The 20837-nt window shown below is 37.9% G+C and overlaps 1 long non-coding RNA gene across 1 annotated transcript in view; it reads right to left on the reverse strand.

The window, feature by feature from the left end:
* Nucleotides 1-2094: 2094 nt before the first annotated feature.
* Nucleotides 2095-20837, reverse strand: part of LOC115236234 — a 34560-nt gene continuing 15817 nt past the window's right edge. Inside the window, exons 2-3 of the long non-coding RNA XR_003884156.1 lie at nt 14772-14853; nt 2095-2378 (exon numbers count right to left, since the gene is read on the reverse strand). This is a non-coding gene — a long non-coding RNA (uncharacterized LOC115236234). The remainder of the gene's footprint in view (nt 2379-14771; nt 14854-20837) is intronic.

The following is a 20837-nucleotide window of genomic DNA, read 5'->3' on the forward strand; positions in this document are numbered from 1 at the left end:
CCGAAATTACACAGCAGCAAACGTATCCGCGAAAGTCTCGTGCAAGATGACGACTCGCCGTCTGCTTCGGCCAGAAGAGCCAACCTAGAGAAAAGCCTCGCTCGACGATACGCATGCGCGACGCGATTTTTGTCCAAATTTCGTCCAATCAAATAACGCTTTTAGATAGAGCATAAAAGAATATTGTAATAATGTTATGTTGGCTATTCTGGTAGTTGCCATGGATACAAACAAATATAAAATTCGCGATAGTTAACTGTAGTTTAATTATGGCGCGTAAAAAGCGCACGTTAATTTGTGTTAATCTAAATAGTTTCGATTAAACGTAAAAATTATCCATACAATAGTGAAATAATTACTTATATTATTTCCGTAATAGAGTGATGTAAAGCGTATTTTGTAATAGTAATGTAAAAGTGAGTGAAAATATGTTGGAGAGAAAGAGAAAAAGAAGATGCCGTACTTTGCGTGAAACTTTAGTGAGAGGACAAAAAATGGTATAATACTTTCCGTGAAAATTTAATATATATACATAATGTATACATGCGTGTGTGTGTGTATTTAATAAACACATATATTGCTTAACAAATTATTTAATATATCCATTAGATATTTTTTGCTACTTGTTTAATGGAAAAATGTTTTTATATTAGCTTGCACATTTTACAACATTTATTGTGTGGGATTCTTACTTTTTATTTACTTAAATAATTAAAAGAATGTTAACATTGAAATCACCAACATTGAAATAAGATAATCGACGGGAAGGTAAAATAAATACGCTAAGCAGTAATATTTACTGAGTATGAATAAATTTATTTTTGTACATGAAGTATGAAATGTAACAGTAGAATATTTTACGACATAATATTTAATGATATTTTTAAATTTTCTATTTCCTAATCAAAAAATTATTCCAAAGCTTAATATATTTGAATTATTGTAATTATTTTATATATATGTCTACGCAAAGTAATTTTTCTTTTTATCAAAATACGGTTTCAATTAACGTATTTGTTTCATATTTTATTACATTATTATACATTATTTCAGCAGTTATTAATTGATGACAGTTTACAAATATTTTGTAATAAATCATGCAAACAGGAATAAACTTTTATTTTTTTATAGCTTTTTAATATAACAATTGTGTAATTGCAGATCTGTATACATATAATCGCATATTATCTAATATATTTATTACATATCTTTTATTATAACATTATTGATATACACATACACAAAGAACTAAATCTGCTCGACATATAATTCAATAATATAAATTATTCACTTCAGTGCCGATAAAAAGCCATATCGGATAAATCTTTTCACATCTTTTTGAATATAAATATATGTTGTATAATTTTTGATATGCTTCGTTATGCTCAATAACAACACAAACGTTGCGGAAATATCTAAATAAACAACAGCTAATTATCGCATGATAAAGTTCGATTTAATTAATTAATTCAGTTGATCCCGCGGCCACATCGTTCACAATATCCAAGGTAATTTATCGAGCAACGATGTTATGTTGTCGTGAAACAAATTCAATGTACATGTACAACCTTTTGTTTCTCGCTTTTGTGAAATTACAATGATTTTAATTAACGACCGTTGCGAATTGTCTTTAGTAACCATTACGAATCGAATACAAACTTAAATGATGCGTGTCGCATGTATGGCCGCATTACGTGTACGATGAATTTAACGCACTCACACACCTGAAACTTTGCTCACCTTTATTTTCTCAAAGTAAGAGAGCGTAGAAGCCAGGTAAAAAAAGCAAATTTCAGGCGTAAGAGTACTGTCAAGAGACACCAGTCCTATAATTGTACAAGAACGCCACTCCGCTATCTTTCTCGTGAGAGAAGGGGGGAGTGGGATTCAAAGGGAAGGCCGCAATGTAACGTCACAAACACACCTGAAACTTTGCTCACCCAACATTAAAATTACGGGCCGAGCAAAGAGTCAGGCCCACCTGTAACGCTCAGCATTTTTCTCTTGCTCCCGTTTTCTTCAATCTTTCCATCGATGTTATATGCAGCAATAATGGATCCTATGAATAAAAGAGAGCAAAAGCTTTTGTTAATATAGAAGAGAGAGAGAGAAAGAGCGAGTTTACTTTCTGCTTTGTTTCTGCTTTAAAACAAAAGCTTCTGCTTTCATATCTTGCTAAGAGCATTTGACTTAAAATTTATTTAAACTTTAAACAATTCAATAAATTGGTAGAATATTGAAATCATCATTTTAGAAACGTAGATTTATCTGTCTGCTACGATTTTATAGAAAAATTATTTTTCTCAAACGCCGCATTATTATTATTGAGTGCACGTATTCCATATTCTTCCTGGTGTGGGAAGTATGAATCATTAGACCTGAAACAGAAAAGGACAAATTTCAGAGGTATGTAATATTATCGTGAAAAGATACAAGATTTAAAATTATAAAATTGATGACGTACATCTAAAGAATTTTTGCGGAAATGCACAATGAAAACATAACACATTAAATAAATATGTTTTTATATTGTAACATATCTCTACATATTAAAGTATAATATTATTTAATATTATAGCTATTACGTGGCCGTTTTTTAATTTCGGGTAATTATTTACCGCGACAGTCGTTTAAACATTTTCTAGTGTCCTGCAACATAAAATACATATTAAGCCAAATTAAAATTCGCTTTAACGCGCGAATTACTACGCTTCTCTCTGCACAAAACTACAATTCATATAAAATGTCCCGTCTCTCCCCCCCCCCCTCTTCTTGTTCTCTCCTCTTCTTTTTTTTCTAAAAAAAGATTGCAACGGTAAAAAAATACTGATTTATATGTTAAAACATTACTAAGCGTGAAACACAGTTATTATGTACCTCCCGCTTTAAATTGCCGCGGCGGTTTATTCACTGCAACGCTTAATTCAACGCTCATTTGAACATTTTGTCGGCTATGTGATACATACCGAGCCCAATTAAAATTCGTGTCACTTCAAGCGTCGCTCTGTAAAACGCGATTTATGCGATCCCTCTCGTCGCCCCCTTTTATCTCAAACTTTTCCGTATGCGCGGCAGCAGGGCGAATTATGACCAGGGAAGGAGGGAGGGAGGGAGGGAGGCGCGGACGTTGTTCCTGCTATTCGTGAAAGCGCCCTTTCTTCGTGGCACACGGTGCGCGATCGTGCGATGACTCGTACGATAGCGAGAACTCTGAAGGAGGAGGATCAAAACGGAGAACAGAAGCAGCGGGCTAGGTCGTCCGTAAGAAGGAGGATAGAGTACGCTTTCATTTGACGCGCACGCACGCGGGGACGTGTACGTAGAGAGAGAAGTGATCATCACAGTATTCTCATGGAATGCGAGCGTCAGGAGGAGAGATAGAAGATTACGTCAGACTCCGGCTCCATTTAAATGCCCGGCATTGCTGAAATTGGTCCGAGGTGACCCCTGACTTTGGGACCCGTCTCGTTTCTTTGTCCGAACCGCTCGAACCGGTGACGAGAAGAAAGTCTCGAAAAAAAAACCCTGGATAAAGAAACGCCACCGCGTTATCGTCCGGTTAATCTGGAGTCTTACTTCAAACCGGACACACGCGGAGTCCACTGACGTTTCCACCCTCTCCTCCTCGCTCTCCATTCTCTGAAAAAAAAAAAGATGAAAATGTTCTAAGTTAATAGAAATTGCTTTTGACCGCGAGAAAAATTTTCTTGATTCTACAGTCACCCGTTCCTCTCGCGGACAATAATAGCACCGTCGTCGTTAAATTCGTGATGTGTTGAACTCGCATACGACCGGCACCACTTCTCACGGCAACTTTCGGGAAGGTATTAATCATGCAAGTCGGGAACTACTTGTGTATGATTCGGTTGGGCAAACAACACCGGCTTTTGAGGTCGAATACGCTAATGTCGGCGCGCCGACACTCCGTATACAACGACGAGGAATTAATATTCTTTTGTCGTGCGCGCGAGTCGCTCTCGGAATCGTTTGTTATTCCGGCTGCCTCACAAAATCCACGCCACGGCTATGATATTCGTGTTCCTGTCTACCCTACCTGCACACATGCACTTTAGCCGACCGTTATCTTCCGTTTAGATATGCAGCTTGGAATATAGATAAACAGACGAATCTCGCGCTAGAAGCGGAAGATGAGGCGTCATTTTAATTGCTGGCCATTTTCGCACAAAGGCACAGAATCAAATTCTGTGTTTGCCTAGAAAATACGGTGTGCCGCAGATTTTCGGTTTTTTTTTTCGGCCGAATTTTTCGAATAAATTTTCCTTTTCGAGCAATAATTTAATTTTTAAATGACGTTGCAACGCAGAATTATTAAATTTAATATCTTCGACATCGGTTATTTGACATTCGTGAAAAACACATTTATTCTTTGACTAATTCCCGACAGAAAGGACGCGTTTTTCAATGACGTATATATTTCCAAGTATTGCACGTATTTTAAAAAGTATCGCAAACTTTGTTTTCTATAATATTTTGCGCATGTAATAACGCGTCCAAAATATAAATCTGATAAAAGCGTGTGTATATGTGTGTGCATGCGCCGCTCAAAAGACACATGCCGGAAATTCTTTGAAAAACGCAGTCTCCTTTAGGAGAGGCTCCTCCGTCCTTCCTGCCTGATGGAATCGCTCTCGAATTTCCTAGCGTGACTTGGCTCGTTCTCGAACCTCTGCTTTTCAACCAAAATTGATCGATCTATCCTCCGCAAGGATAGGGTTAACGGACGTCTGATTTCTCGTCTTTTCCAGGATGGCGATGATAATCATTGCGACGATTTTTTCGGGAAATATATAGAGAGACTATTTTTGAATCCAAAATATTATTCAAAAATCCGGATATTAAAATGAAAAAATAATTTTGAAATAATTATGTTTAAAAATTTAAATTAGAAAAATTATTTAAAAAATTGACAGAATAATATTTTTAGTTAATTAAATAGATATCAAGGGACAGATTGATTATCTCTCTCAATGATACTGATTCCGCTAATCTCCATTATTATTTTGCGAATCTCCATTCTCAGATATACACGAACAGGTTTGCATAGATAGGTGTGAGATATATGGGACCAACAAGCGAAACGGTCGAAAAAACGCTTATGAGCGAGTTTGATGGAACATTTATCCTGGCTCCACGAACCGTCGCTACGTGGGTGATCGATCAACCGTCGTTCTCGGCGGTAGCGGCGATATTTCGCGAAATATTTTCGAGGCACCATTTTCCGGTTCGCTGCGTTACATTTTACACGCGCGTGTGTGGGCGAATTTATATCGTATATTCGGCAAAACAATTATTCCCGCGTGAACGAGATTATTTCTCTGTCGATTTAATTTTCGACGGACTTCATCAATATCTCTAAAGATTGCCTATTTTGATTATTTTGTAACCTGTGTTATTTATGTACATTTGCATATTATTACTATTACTGTGATACAAATGTTTTAAATTACAAATCATCCTTTTCTGTCACATAAAACGTGACAGTAAATCCGTGAATGTTGTTTTAAGGGCATCTCTCTTTGTTTTAATTTAAAATAAATGTTTACAAAAAATACTATCAAATTTATACAACAATTAATCTTAAAATGAAAAACTTGTTTCTCAGATTTCAATTTGAAAGTCATCAAATTTGTTTCCCAGTATCATACGACGATAGTTTTAGGACATCCCGTATACAAACGCTTAATGTGCATCGGAAATAGCTGTCCGTAGGTTATATAACGGTATAATGCTGCACGTTTCGCTAACAAAACCAGGGAGTTAAGCTACTCGCGTCTCGTTTGTCCATGAAAAGGAGGAACGTGGAAAGAGGAGAGAGACTGAAACTGAGACTTGGCGCAAAAAGAGCTGGCGTTTGACAGGAAGTTGACCCAACGTCCGGTTCTAATGTATTTCCGGCCAGTTACGGCTATCAAATCGCAAAAGTCTGCGGTTCCGACGTTTTATTTCTTTCGTACCCTTTCTCGCTTCGTTATAATCGCCATCCTCTGGCCTTTTCGTGTCCGAATTAACAACATATCAAGATATAATTAAAAGCTCTATTATTAACATCATCAACATTTCCACGCTTGCAATAGCGCAATCTTTTAATGGGTGAAATCTTCGTAGAATAAATTATGCGAAAATGTGGGAAATATTTAGTATTTTATTGAAATTAATTTATGTGAATGAGGGATTGTAAAGCTCTTCCGTCATTAGTAATCTAACTGTTTTAATCAAATATATTTGAAGAAAAAATATTTCTTTTTATTAAATATTTTATTCGGGAAATTTATGAATCTATGATTTATATTTCTAAAAGGTAGGAAAATTATACTGATACTTGAAAAATAAATGTAAGAACAAAAGTTGAAGCTCATAAATCCAAGTAACCGATCGTTGTATAACTTACCACAAAGGCTAACAGAAATTAAGTAATAAATCGTGTGTCATATTGATGCGCAGAATAAAATGAAAATAAGTTTACGATGAGATTTCTGTCTAACAACTTTTTTCCCTAAATATGCATTAAAATCACGCTACGACCATCTGCAATCTCGGGAGTTCGTAGAACAAAGAGAAGCAGGTTGCAGCGGTCAAAATCGACTCCGCTCGCGAAAAAAAGGTCCGTTAACGAATCGATTGAAATGGAAATCGATTGAACAAGCACTCGGCCCTTGTTACTTCCCATTTCCTGTCTTTCTCTTCTTTCCTTCTCCCATCTAATGTAATTCTTTCGTAATACAAATGGTTTCGCGAAACAGAAATCGCGCTTTCGAAATCTGGCAAATAAACGAGACAAAAGAGAGAAAGGGACAGAGAAAGAGGAGCGGGCGGAGGATGAGGGATAATTGTATTGTAATTGCATCCTTCGAGCTACGTGCGTCGGCGGAGAGAAAGAGAGAGAGAGAGAGGAGTGGAGCCGTGTCAGAGTCGAGCCGAGTCACGGTTGACCCGATTTTTTCTCCACTCTGGCAGGAGTGCACGCCGGTGTTCCAAACTGAAACTAATACCCGCGATGAGAGGGGAAGGAGGGGAAGAGGATGGCGGTAACGGGGAAGAAAAGGGAAGAGAAAAAGGACGGCAAGACTGGAGGGCAATGGATCTAAAGTGGCGGTCGTCGCGGAGTAAGAAGAGAAGATCTCGGAGCTGTGTGAGAGTAGAGGGCGATGCGGGAGGATAAAGCCGCGCGGACTTATCCACAGGGTGTCCCATGTAATTGCAATCGTCGATTGTACATCGTGGCTCTTTACGAGTCGAGTTATCCCCCTTCGATATTATTCATTATCACAAAATCCTTTATCCTCTCACGACGCTGTATAAGCGGCCGTTATTGCGTTTATTTTCAACCAGAAATTCCTCGATAATTTTAGACTTGTTCTTTTTTGCGATTTAAAAAAATGTAGAGAGAGCGGTGGTTTCTCTCTCTCAATTATAAATGATTTCTCAATCGAAAATAAAAGATTTTTTCGCGAAATGAAATCTTATTAAAATTAAGAATAATATTTAATGACTAATTTATTAGTGAAAAAATTTCTTAGAAAAGAGATTATATTTATAAAATACTCATACTGTTACTCATCTATATCAATCCAGGTTTCTTAATTGCTTCATTTTACTAATACGAGAACTTTCATCGATAGTCGAAATTGTGAAAAAGTGCGACAGAACTCTTTTAATCCTCGGTTTTTACGAGCCGCTTTTTTTATATCGTGACATCGTACTCCGAAAATTCCTATAAAGAAAGGGATTAGCGAGGAATTCGCCGTCGTCGACGGCGGTGCTTCGCGCGACGTAACGATGTAACGACGCGCTTCGCACATGTGCACCGTGATACGGCTCTTTGTAATCCGCGACGAGACAAGCGCCGATCGATAAGCGCGTTATATGCATTAGGAGGCCGTCGCCGGTGGAAGAAAGTATCTTGTTCGACTACGAAAACGACGAAGAATCTCCGCATATTTTTCTTTTCCGGAAGGACAGAACACACGCTATTATGTCACGCCTGATGTTTTGTCATGCGATATTACGGGATGTGAGTCACGAAGGAGAGAAAATTAATCTATCTCGTTTCTCCTTCTATACATTTCACTCTTTTATATCGATATTCACGAGAGAAAGAGAAAGAGAGAGAATAATCCATATAAACAATTATTTCTCTCATAATATCCGATGAATAAAATCTATTAATAAATAAAAAGCGTGGGTAGAGAAGTAGGATATCTCTGTTTAACTCGATAGTAGTCTTATTAACGTTATTATTCATGACGTAGCGCGTTAGATAACGCGCGTAGGGGCTCGCGTGACGTAACACAGGTCTCTATCTCTCGATTCAACCGTCCCTTACGGACCGATCGATCGATCGGGTGCGAAGAGAATGCGCGTCGCGCGGAAACGGAAACGATGGCATCCGACGACGTTAAAGTCCAACGACACCGTTTCAGCATCGCGAAATAGATCACCCGGCTTATCCGGCTTTATAGCTGACGGCGAGTACGGCCGAGAGCCGTGGAATCTTTTTCGCGCGCACGTACCGCGGATTATTTCAACATAATCGCTCCGCGAACTATTAGGCGAAAAGAGAGAGAGAGAGAGGGGGAGAAATTAAAAATTCGCTTCGGAAAAATATTATTTTCATAATTCACACGCAACTCCCATATTTTTAACGAAAATTTTGCGAAACGAATCGTTCGTTATTTCGTTGGCTTTCTTCGAAAAGTCACCGCTCGTCATCGTCGCGACGCGATATTCTATGTTTGATATGTGTTAATTAATGAAAGACATACGTGGGTTGCGATGACAAGCATACGGCGTGCTTATATATAGTCCAAGGTGCATAGAGCCTTGATATTCTCGTAAAGGAAAAGTCCTCCGCGCGGTGTTGACAACTTCGAAGAGATACGTCGTCGGCCTCAGAATTTGAGATGTGTAACATCTCTGCATACACGATGCTCACGTAGCTCACATACTCGAGGACCGCGAGAGAGAAGTGGATGTAGATGTTGTGTACGCTCGATGTAATCGCGTTCCTTTGATGCGAGACGGCGCACGTCGCAGGAAACTCGTCTTCTCGGCGTATCACGGGCGTAAACGCGCAATCGCGGCGGAATGTGTCTTCGTGTAAACAGGACGATGATACGCTGGCATCAAACAACACTCGGATATATCTCTCTAAACACTGCGCCGCCTTGTTACATTACGTCACGTGGGAGTTTCTTGGTTCCTATCGCAAATTTCGCATACGTGGCGCAGAAGCGAGCAATCATACTACAAAATTAGACACTGCGCCTCATTGAATCGTTCAACACGCGAAATGCCGCCAAGATACGCAGAGAGATTGGCATCACGCTATTTCTCCGATATAAAATTGTTAAAAATATAATCATGAAAAATAACAAAGAAACAATATCTATATTTTTTTGTATATAAAACAAAGAATGGAAACAATCAAGAAAATTTTCAATTTTTACAACATCATGTGATATACTTCATAAGAGAGAGAGAGAGTCAATTGATAATACGTTTATAATTTAGTGAAATAATCTGGAAAATAAAAATTAATAAAAAATTGACTAAATATAATAAAAGTTAATAATTTTGATTAATAAAAAATAATAGATATAAATATATGGACACTCGATCTCGTTCTTTTTTTTTTTTTTTTTTTTTGTTTAAATGGCAAATGTTCTTCTCAATTATATTATCGCGTGCAATAAATTACGTCATCGATAAATTCTCGCGATACGGTCGCATCGCTCGTATCGTCGTCGACCCTGATAAGTTTCGTTCGGTGCGGACGCGCGAAATATTTTTATCGCCACGAAAGCTATTTCGCGCCGCATCCGGCGGCGCATTTTCCGGTACCACTCTTCCCCAGGCTCGTTAGTTTTTCCCCGTGTTGCGCGTCGCGTCGCCATTCGTCAGCTTCCGCTCGGCGTATATTTTCAAACGCGCGGTCTCGTACATTTTCCCTGATTTCGTAACGCTGCGACGTATAACGGGATGACGCAATCCTGTACAAGCGCGCCCGCATGTGAGAGATGTGCTCCTCTCTCTCTCTCTCTCTCTCTCTCTCTCTTTTCTCTCTTTCGGGCGTGTAAAAAAAAAAAAAGCCACACGAACGAACGCATACACGCACATACAACATAGTCCTCTATTGCACGTAGCGTACTCGCAATAACGTCGTGACCATACGCCTCGAACACGTGTGGTTGTATAAATAAGCTTTATGACGTCATCCTGAAGCCGCACGATTCTGCTGTTGCGTTCCTTCCCTCGATCTCCCCTCTCCCTCGTTCTTTTTGAGCACTAAATTGCGTCGTTTGCTCCGGATTCTTCAGGCTCGAAGATTATAGCGGGGAATGTATAATAAAAGGTGTGAGATTTTCAATGAAATGTGGGTTAAAGAATAGGACTTGAAATAAAGTAGGTATAAATCACGTGGTGATGTGAATCAGACTTTGAAATGTGCGAACTTTAATTGAGATTCTTCGTGGCTTCTCTATATAAGTACGATGTGTTATGACATAGAATTGTTGAATTTATTAAATATTTAGTCACATGTAAAACCTACAAGCGCAAAAATACTAATAGACATTATTTATATCAAAAATAAAAGAAATTAATGGGGGAAACTCTTGATATAAACATTCATCAACAAATTATCGTAAAATTGCGCGGAGTTTAATCTATTAACTTTTTTGTTCGTGCAATTAATATTAAATTTTATCCCCTATTTAAATTGTAGCTTAATCGTCAAAATATTTAATGTTAAAGACTTGATAAGACAAATAAGCGTTAGGCGTGACCGCTAATTATGTGACTCATTAAAAACCAAGCTTATGTACATTAGATAAGATTAGCAGTGGAGGAAAGTTTATTTGTTCGCGATATACGTTGTAGAATCTGTTCTGGCGTGCTCGTTCTATTGCAGCGGCGCAATAGATAATCGGTCAGAATAGAGTCTTACGTAACGAGAAAACAGATGGTCCGATGAAAAACGCGGGTCACTCGCGCAAGGAAACGCTCTAGAAATCGTGCCGTAGGATTAAAATGCACAGGCCATGCTACCTACACATGGCAATGTATAAATCTATAACGTAAATAACCATAACTGCTAATGCAAACAACTTTACGGCCGTCTCGTGCAATCCGCTCGAGCAATTCAGACGATTAATACTTGGCATCGAACTCTCGTGATCGCGACGTTGCCTTCGGAATTTCCATCTAGGCTCGTGGATTCCGCGGAATTGCCGTAAGGCACTTTAACTGACGGCGACAGTTGAAATGGATTTCAGAATTTCCCACTTCCCGAGTAGATTTCCCAAAATTGCCTATAAAGAACGCGAATCCTTAGGAAATATGTCCTTGCAACGGAATTCTGAAATCCATTTATCCTTTACTACCCCTTATATTTTGTAATAGAATTGGCTAATGAAATGATCCGAATAAAATGTCAATTTTTGAATAATATTTTATATAAGTTGCTATTTTGAACAAATATATATTTTTGGTACTGTTAATTTATAACATTCATTTAAGGGAAGGGATTTATTATATAATCATCTACGATATAGTTATATCATTTTAATTAACAGTAAACGATTGCGTACAAAATTGCGGGCAATTAAAAGAAGGCTGAGATCACTTTGCGACAACGCGCGACACGCGTAATGAGACGTATTACTCCGAGAATTACTCCGAGAATTACTCCGAGTGGACTTGGTCGAAAAAGAAACCGTTCCGCGCAATTATCCACGCAATTTATTCGCGACGGCATTTCGCGTCGCTTAACATAAGAATGTTGAGCGAGTATGCGAGCTTGCCGCCCCTTTTCTTTTTCACGGGGAAAAACGAGCGGCTATGAAAAGTTTAAGGGGTACACATGTTGATGGCGAGGAGGAGGAAAAGGAAGGGGGGGAAAGAAGGTAGCGGCAACTTTTTGGCTCAAATCCGCGATAAGTATGCGCGAAATGTATGAAAGAGATTTCGTGCATGTGTGGAGCAGCGAAATCGTTTGTGAAAACTCGCGAGAGCACGCTTTAAGTACCACAGTAGCAGTCCTAGAATTTTTGGTATCCCCTTTATAAATTCACCATATGCGAGCCATGCTGTACATAAAGCCCTTCTCCCTGATTAATATTAATCCTGAAAGGATTTTTCTATCTGTAGATTGATATGCAAAACTATATGCAAATTTAGCAATTTTTGTTTTTTTACACACATAACGTGAGCGACATACCAGATATTTTTAAGTTTAAAACTAAATTAAATTCGCGTTTCTCGAAATTAAACTGGTTCCTTTATTAATATATCGATAATAGTTATTGCATATATCTTTGTAATTATCAATCTAAAGATATATTCCTGCAATTGATTACGTTGATCTCGTCAAGAAGATAGAAAGTACCGGGTTGAATAGACACGCGAGGGGTTTGAAAGCAAAACGACGATGACGTTTAGAGCGTTAGAGATGATGGAGACTGTGTAAATGACTTGGAACCAAAGAAAGGCGGCGGTGACCAAGTATCTCTTTCGTAAGAGAAAAGGAGAGAGAAAGAGAGAGAGAGAGTAAAAGACTCATCGCGACACAATAAGAAAGAGGATTGGGAACCGACGAAAGGGAACGACGATAGTTAAAGAACAGGCAGGACGCGGGGATGTACTGTACAAAATGCGACATTACCGGAGACAAGCGATCATTAAGGCCACCCCGTGGCTAAACAAAAGGATCATTGAGAGACTTAAGCGAGGCTGCAGGCAGTTTGGAAACTAGTCGCTCGAATTGTACATCGCCACTTTCGCAAATTTTCTCCTTTTCTCTCTCTCGTTGGCTATTCTCTTTCACCATCGTATACCTTTGCACTTCCTCGTGTCGGTGCACTTTGACCTCTGGACAACGGGAACATCTCCCACGGGTACCGTGCGCGAGTTTCCATTTTGATTTCGTGGTTCAATCGATCCCTCGTTTGAGTCTTAACAACGTACGAGCGTTGAATTTTCGCTCAAAGACAAAGAAACATGGTAAACAGCATTTTTTGTATTAATATCTTTTATAAAAAAATATAATAAACTTTTTATTGTATATATATATATGACATTTCTCAAAAATATTCTCTTAAATTTTTTCTCTTCAATGAATATTTTCGCCATTTAATATAGAATTTGAAACTAAGTGAAATAGTGTTAATTAATTAAAGAAGAAAAATTGAGACTAAAAGCTCTCTTGTTTACCTCATCTAATTAAATGTTTTCGAAGAAAAAATATACATAATTTGAAATCGCGAAAACTTTCAACGTTGTATCTTGCAAAACGAAAAAAATTTGTAATACAATGCTTCGCGTGATACACTATGCGCATCATGACGTAGATCTTCATACATTATCCGTTGCGCTTCGCTATCAGGTTCAATTGCACCGCATGCATACTGATTGACCTGATATTATCGATTCTCATATATCGGAGGAGACGGAGACTCATAACTCGCGCTTGCTTTTCATGGAGTTCGACATGACGGCGTTTCTCCACCGGGAGGGGGAGGGGGAGGGTTGAGGGAAAGGAAAAGGGAAGGGTAATCTCATTTCTTACCTACAACGCGACAGCCAAACGTCGTTAACGTATATATCGTCATTGAAATCGGATTACATGTGCACCGCCGCCGTTCATGTGTGGGTGCAAAAAGCAGGAAAGGGTAAAGAAATAGGAAGTCCCCTGTCGGACGCGTAATTCCTCTTCTCTCTCTCTCCTTCCCTTTCTCTGAATTTTTTTTTACACAGACTTGATCACGCGGTTCGAGGTTTCAATCCCGGGGAATTCATTTTCTCGACCGATCGGTCGGCCGGTACAAGGGTGAATTTACGAGGATGCGGCGGTCTCTAGGTTGATTCTAATCCGCTATTTACCTTTTTGCAAATCCCGATTTGATGCTACTTTCGAAATTAGAATTTTATCACGGACAGGTGTGGGCCCATATTTTTATTATCAACCGCGCGCACATCATCAAACCTCATGTGATTAAATCGAAGCAAAACGTTCTGAATACGGTGAATTATCGTAGCGAGAAATTTGATACTTAAAAAAAAAATTCAGGTTACCCTCTTGTACAGCCAAGAGAAACGCACGAATTGATTTTAAATAAATAAATATAATAGTAACTTGGTCTTTTTTTCCTTGCATAATTTGCGCCGTTAATTTCAATGAAAGATCGACAAATTGCAAGCTATCGGGTCCCCCATGAGAATCATGTGAATAATTATTTTTGCGTTATTTGCGCATTTGTCCGCGCGGTTAGGTGTCTCATGGCGACCGTAACCGAATTTACATAGGGTGCACCGCGACGCATCGAAACCGTTATCGACTAAATAAACTGGAAAATGGTCCCTGGCTCGTGGAAAATGAACCTTGTCGCCCGATGGAGCCGGATTTAATTGAATATATCGAGTTAATTAAGTATCTGCATTTTCATCAATATTAATATCATTTACATAAATCAAGTAATAACGGTAACGTGGGATGTCGCGCGTACCGCTTTATCATAGGAACGATTACTCAAGTCGCGCAGCAATTAATTATCTTTATAGGTATCGACACGCGAATATCTTAGGTATTAGATAAATTGCGCAGAGGGACGTACGCCACTTATAATTGTATTTTACTCGAACATAAATGTAGATTAAATCGATTTAATCAAGAGAGAATATTTTTAGATTTTCGTGAATTCAGCATTTAAATATAAAATTACTGATAACATCTAATTATTTTGTACATTTCTTACCTTATTATAAACACCTTGATCACTGATTGTGTCATATATATATCATCCTTGTTATATGCAAGCCGCTTTTTTATTTCATTGTCTGAAACAGAGAAAAGAATACGTTGTTAATTGAAATAAATTAAATTAAATTAAAATTGAATAACTTAGAACAAAAATTTTTTACTTGCATAATCGAGAAATTATAACAATCTTCTGCAAGAATTTTAGTAAACTGCAGTCTTTCTCCAAACTTAGTGTAATCTCTTTTTATCTAAAATATTTTTCTACAAAACATATTTTAAAATTTATCACGGATCATAATATTTTCCGACACATTCTGTACAGTTGCATGAGAACAGTTATAAAATCATTAAGGGAACAATATCACTTCTTTAATAAATGTTATAAATCACTAGGGAATGACAATCATCAATTATCATTAAAAAGTGCTGCGGTGTCGCGACTGTTCCTCTGATTGACCCTATTAAATATTAGACCCCCGCAGAGCGGCAAGATCTATGTCAAGTCTTTCTCATCTGTTAGAGCGACACGACGTATAGACACACAGCCGCATTCCGACGAATCATTGTCGTAACCATCATCGTGCAATCATCATCGTACAGTCATCATCATCGTACGATGCATTCGGGAAAGAATATCTCTCCTCCCACGCGCGGAGCGTACACGTATACATGTGCCTATGCACGCACATTTGTACGCCTGGTGTTGTGTCCGGCTCGACAGAGGGAATCGACAATTTGACGGATCGATAACCGTTCAACATGCCGGTCTCTCTCTCTCTCTCTCTCTCTTGCTGCATGTACATTCCCGCGGGATTGCTCGAAGGCGTGAAGGCACAGCCATTATTTATGAGAGCCGTAAATCACGATCGATCGATCTGTCAGATCGATCGCGTTCGCTCGCTCGCACACTCGTTCGCACGCGCTCCAACGTCGTTCCCATCGTTCGAGGAAACACTTTGACGAGAGATACCCACGTATATGATGCAACTATCACGGCTATCGCTGTGACACTAGTGGAATTATACTGGCCAAACACAATATCGCGCGTGCGACATATCCGCATACATCTATTGTACGCGTATATACATTGCGTTCTGTTAGAGCGACACGACGTATAGACACACAGCCGCATTCCGACGAATCATCGTCGTAACCATCATCGTGCAATCATCATCGTACAGTCATCATCGTACGATGCATTCGGGAAAGAATATCTCTCCTCCCACGCGCGGAGCGTACACGTATACATGTGCCTATGCACGCACATTTGTACGCCTGGTGTTGTGTCCGGCTCGACAGAGGGAATCGACAATTTGACGGATCGATAACCGTTCAACATGCCGGTCTCTCTCTCTCTCTCTCTCTCTTGCTGCATGTACATTCCCGCGGGATTGCTCGAAGGCGTGAAGGCACAGCCATTATTTATGAGAGCCGTAAATCACGATCGATCGATCTGTCAGATCGATCGCGTTCGCTCGCTCGCACACTCGTTCGCACGCGCTCCAACGTCGTTCCCATCGTTCGAGGAAACACTTTGACGAGAGATACCCACGTATATGATGCAACTATCACGGCTATCGCTGTGACACTAGTGGAATTATACTGGCCAAACACAATATCGCGCGTGCGACATATCCGCATACATCTATTGTACGCGTATATACATTGCGTATATTTGCGTCCCCGCGACGACGTGGTCGAAGTATTATTCTTCGTCGACCGCATTATGTTGCTCATTCGTCGCTATTTACAGCACTTTATTACTCTTTATTCGGAGAAATAGAAATATTAAAGAGCGCGTAAAGTTGCGTCATAACTATAGAACGATGACATGTATATATAAAAAAATAGAGTTCCAAGAAATTTATATATTAAATATCTCCTATTTATTTTGACAGAAAGACAAAATTTTCTTTTCATATTCGCTGCTTAATTGACTTTCTCGTCTCTCGCTTGCATTTCAACCGTTTATTATTCACAGTTTATCAAGCTAAAGCTCTTTCTTGTACAAGATGGCTCAAATTCCATAACATAGACAGCGCTGCGACGAGCAAGACATAGAATTCCTGATTAATAGATGCTACGGTGCCAACGATTTACGATGATTATGCCCCCAATGACACCGCGGAAATATAGTTAATTGCTTAACAGGTGTCGTTTACTGCTTAACATGCCTTCGAAACAATCAGCGCTTTCGCCGGATCGATAAAGCAGTAATTAACCGTAATATGCACGTTTCATCCAGATTAACAGTAGAATCATTGTAAAGACACATTCAATAGGCCGATTGAAATCGAGTAAAAAGTTTTGGAATAATGAATCTTTTCGTGTCACTTGTCGCGTGAAGCTATAAAAAGAAGCTTTTCCGCACAGTAACTTGTGAGGATGATGATCATTATAACGCTTCAAGCTTCCGTGCGAATAATGGTACACTGGCACATAGTCACGTTTTTCTTACCTTGATTCGAACCGAGATAATGCTGTGAGTTTCAAATATCACTGGAAATTTCATATATTTGTACGCAGGCATTAACGGCAATTTATATTGCATTTAATTGGCAAAGAAAGGCTTCTTTTTCTCACATTTCCGTTTCTTCCGCACATATTTTAAATTATAATATTTTATAATAATTACTTTACATGTTAGACATCAGAGAGATCGATGTGTAATTAAAAAAAAAAAAATTATTTAATTTCAAATAGATTTTTTATTCCGAGATGTAGAAAAGATAGCTCGAAATATATCTAAACCTGCGTGTGTTAGAGAAAATGAGAGAAGTTATGTCATTGAATTCAATTTTATCCGAATAATTGCAAAGTAATGTAATGTTATTTTCGAATTAGCCCGTATCAAACTCTGTAAGCCGCGAGTGTCACACTCGAATAAATAAGCAAACTTAAAAAGCGCTTATTGACAAATTACATGATGACACATCAGTTTGAAGGAATTTTACCCGGGATTTGACCTAGATTCGCGTCGGCAGCTACAGACTATGGAAATCGTAGTCTAACAAGCTTGTTAGCTTTGCCGGAAGGGATACTCCGCCGGGCGATTCGTTGCACGTTCGCAAATTGCGAATAACAATAGTCGATTAACAAAGGCAGACTACAGAAATCAAATTATATGTTATAATTGAGATAAGTAATAAAATTTTGATAGAGTCGAGGGAAGAACATTTTTTAATAGCGCCGTGTAATTATCACAGTAAATATAAACGTAGAAAATATATTCGTGCAAAATATATAATCAGAGATAAATCAGAAATACAATAATTAATAAATTATTTTGTGAGAATTGTATGTGAGCACTCTTCATCACAAATAAATATTCTTTAAACAATACGCTCTCTTTCTTACATCAATTTTCATTTTGTTGAAAAATTTGCCATTCAATAACGTATAAGATACAACAAATAAATAACTGCTGAAAGATATCTTATATCACTAGATACTTGTTATATATCAAAATGTAAAGAATAAAGAGAAATATTAAAGGCCTGTATTCGATTCTCCAGACCACATCCACTTTGTGGATCTTAATAATCCTTTTAAGAGGAACCGTATTTCTCATTTGATAGCGTTCGACCTTTCCGTTGCGCATATTCCAACGGTCCCATTATTTAATGCCGCCCGCACCTGCTTGCAACAGGTGATGGGGGCCCGCGATCTCTCGGGCCCGTTGTATACCGGGGCACGTGCTCTTGATGGAGAAACGTGTCGCGTATCGCGGAGGGCAATCGACTTGCCATTAAAAAAAAAGAACGAGGAAAAATTGTTCGTGCCGATGCGTGCTTCTCTCTTTATAGCGTATTCGGATCGAGAGATTCCGCGGTAAAAGACCATTTAAACTGACGTGTCGTACGTCAACTTGTATCCGGATGAAACGAGAAATCGCATAATACACGTAACGTATCGTCTCACGTGATCGCGTCGTTTATACGCGAACAAGTTGTTGCGTGTCATTTAACTATCTTGAGATTTTTTAATATACGATATATGAAAGATAATGTTTATATAATAAAACATGAATGAAAAAAAATCAATTATTCGAAATATATTAGAATAAATAAAATCGATATCTGTGCGATTAATTAATGCGTTTAATTAATGATCCATGTTAATGTCGTATAAATTCATATCACGGCGGACGTTTTAGAGATCCCGATAATATTAAGCTTAGAAATAGTCGTATCGTCCGTTTGAGACAACGTGCATGAAGCCAGACGGTATTTTTCTTTTTTCAATAACAGTCTAGAATTACATGACACAATCGTTGCGTCCTTGTATGTAACACCCACGCTGCATTATATTATAAAACTCTTCGTATTGCGTCGTGCTACTGTTCCATTTTTGATCATCGATTGTGAAGAATTTATTTTTACAAAGATTTTATGAAATGGAGAAAACATTGAAATTTCTTGATTCTGAAATATACGTATATGTGCAGAAGCTTGAATGTATTTAACTCTATGAATTTAATTTAGAACTAATATATATAAAGTAATATTATCGGTTATAAAAAAGTATGTATGAATTTTCAATATTTCTCCTATATTATTACATTGTCACTTTGTTAAATAACAGCTTAAATGCATATCGAATAAATAGTTATATTGATTCGGCACATTGCGCTTGAAAATTATCGGAGTGTACACAGTGTATTTCGTAATTGGTGATTACAATCGGGAAAATAATGATTCTATATGAAAAGAATACATCGAAAATACGTAGAATAAATTTTTTTCATACAAGACTTTGTTTTCGATCAAATCAAATTTAAAAACTGGAAAATTGATAACATACGCTTTTTTAAGTTTTAATAACTGTAACAATCGTGTATTATACGTTATCAAATTTATCTCGACAGTGATCATTAAAAAAATATATATAAAAAATACAATATTTTTTCTATTGAAAATAAAATTTAGATGCTTCATGTACACTTTCGTCTCTTTCTCTTCAATATAACAAATTATTTTGAATTATTGTATTAAAAACGTTGTACTTTTATATTTATCTATTAATAGTCGTCAAGATGAATTTGATAATACATAGCATAAAGTTATTCAATCTTAAAAATTAGAGAGAGAGATAAATACATTAATTTTTAAAATTTTTAAGTCAATTTTCTCGGAAATAAAGCCTGATATGAAAAAATTTTATTATACATTTTTTATCCCTTTTTTTTTTCATGTAGAATTATCATCTTTTCAGTTGTAACCACTAGTTACGAGACATTCTGTATGTACGTGACTAATGTATAGCTTTTACATATACATACACAATCGGAATAACATCGTCAAATATTTGTTAAATGATATATCGCGCGTCGTCAAATAATGAGCTACGACTCTTAAACGAACTCGACGTACGAACGAGTAATTTTGTGCGAGATTATGAATGACAGTTTCTGAATCGTATAATATAACGATGTTAGACAGAACTCGACATTTTGCTGTTGCGTTCTCCGCGAGCGCTGAACGAGGGAGAGAGAGAGAGAAAGGCAAATAAAGTAACAACAATCAAATTAATAGTACAAATCTCACGCTTCACCGCCTACTGTTTCGCTCTCTCATTCTACAAAATGTGTATGTGTGTTGCCAGCAACTGAATATATCAACAATCTATCCAGGTTAGGTATAAATACGTACGCATGAATCACGCGTTACGCAAACTCGCAGCTTCGGGAAGGGTGTGTCCGGAAAGTATTGTTTGCCGCTCCGTATCTTGGTATCGTCGCCGCGGTTTTCCACGTCCGTAGCTTTCCGCAGAAAAGTATTGCTTTGCGGTACATAGCCAGGTTTATCCTTCGATATCCCGGTAAGCCTTGCGTTACCATCAGCAACGCCTATCTGTCGTCCATTTATGTTTCGGAGATGCAATTTTACGATTATGTGGATCGGAAAATAAATTGCGGAGAAAATTCATGTTTTTTAAATAAAAAACAATTCCGAAAAAACACCTCCTTTTTTAAGTATTTTTTGGGATATATTTAAAAGCAAAAAAAAACCAACTTTCGAGTATCGTGAAACGCGGTAATATAAAGTGCAAAGATTACGAG

The sequence above is a fragment of the Formica exsecta genome, unplaced genomic scaffold, assembly GCF_003651465.1.
Source record: "Formica exsecta isolate Colony F162 unplaced genomic scaffold, ASM365146v1 scaffold247, whole genome shotgun sequence".
In the NCBI taxonomy this organism is placed as follows: domain Eukaryota; kingdom Metazoa; phylum Arthropoda; class Insecta; order Hymenoptera; family Formicidae; genus Formica; species Formica exsecta.